Below are 1,509 nucleotides of genomic sequence, written 5' to 3' on the forward strand. Positions count from 1 at the left end.
TGCTCAAGAGAACCACCATCGAGTGCAGGCTGCGGGCCTTGTGTGGTCAGCTTCTCATACTCTTTCATCCATCTACACCAGTGGTCATCCAAAAGTGAAATAGGGCCAGTAGCAATATCGTCTGAACCTGTAATCTCCTGGGACAATATGTACTGAGACCAGCCCAAGGCTCATCCCTCTGAGGTGGAGGCCAGATACACCTATATAATTCAGACTTCCTTATCAGTTCTGACACCAGTGGTCCCTCCCATCAGATCATAATATTGTCGACTTTTCTGGGTTTGATAATCCAGTGCAGTAGCCAACCAAAAGTCACAGACAATACCTACATTAAGTAGTTCATTAAGGAGCAGGGTATACAACTCAAGATCTGGATGTACGTAGGCAAAGCCTCTCTTATCCAGTGCATGACAGCTCTCTGAGCTTTTCTCTAATGCCACAGGCCTCTTCTCAGACCCCTCTGGACAGGCTTCTCTTGTGCCTGTCATCCGTCACCACCGACTTGGCTTCAGGGCACTTTCTGGGCTTGTTGCCATGGGCTCTTCCAGTCCTGTGTGTGTTCCTGTGAGCACGTGTGTCAGAGGAGGAGGCCTGGTGTTCCCTCATGCGGGCTCTGGTGTCTGGGTTTTGTCCTGTAGGATGTAGTTACATACTGAGCCCAGAGTTTCACGCCCTACCCAGCTTTACTTACGGTAGATTCCCACAGCTCCAGACCTGACCAGCAAAAGGAACTGGCCTCGGAGCTGCTTCCTATGTGTATAGAGAGAGGCCTTCGTGTAGACAGAGGAGGAGGTTCAGTCAGGGCCAGTTTTCTGGTTGAGACTCTACACTCACCCAAATGCAAAGGACCAAACTGGGACTTTCCCCAATGCTGGAGCAACTGCACCGTGGTGGGTCAAGATATGTGAGTGCTGACTTTGATGCCCGAAATCTCATGTCACCAAGCTGTAGTTGCGGAAGTCACAGCACAGACTTGGCTGGAGTGGACACGGCAGTTCTCACCAGTCACATCGCAGTGAGAGAGAACCGGGCTTTGTCTCCTTGGCCCTTAAGAAAGCAAAATTATCCCTGCTCTGAACAGCCAATGGACAGAGTGGACAGTATGGCTGATCCCACCACAAGACACGCCGTCCCTTGATGGCCCCTGGCTCTAAGGGGGACAACACTGGAGACTTAGTGTCAGAACTGGCCCAGGCTGACCCTGAGACACTGAGGCAAAGCATAAAAACCATGCGGCAGAGCAACCGTGGCAGCAGAGCAGAGAGCCCCTGAGGGAGTACAAAGGGCAGACTCGGGGTCAGAGCATGGTACTCCATCGGTCCTGACTGAAGGACATGCCTAGAGATAAAAAATCAGACCTTGATCTATATACGAGATTTTCTTTCTGCTTAAATTTTTTCTTTTAATTAATTTATTCTTCTATGGGTAATAAATTTCCTTTTTTGTTGCCATCGATGTGTTCTCACTGATCGCCTATCTTGCTATGGCTTGGTTTTTTTATGCATATTA

Source organism: Echinops telfairi, unplaced genomic scaffold, assembly GCF_000313985.2.
Source record: "Echinops telfairi isolate 266 unplaced genomic scaffold, ASM31398v2 ScPeMD7_1;HRSCAF=3_0, whole genome shotgun sequence".
Classification (NCBI taxonomy): Eukaryota; Metazoa; Chordata; class Mammalia; order Afrosoricida; family Tenrecidae; genus Echinops; species Echinops telfairi.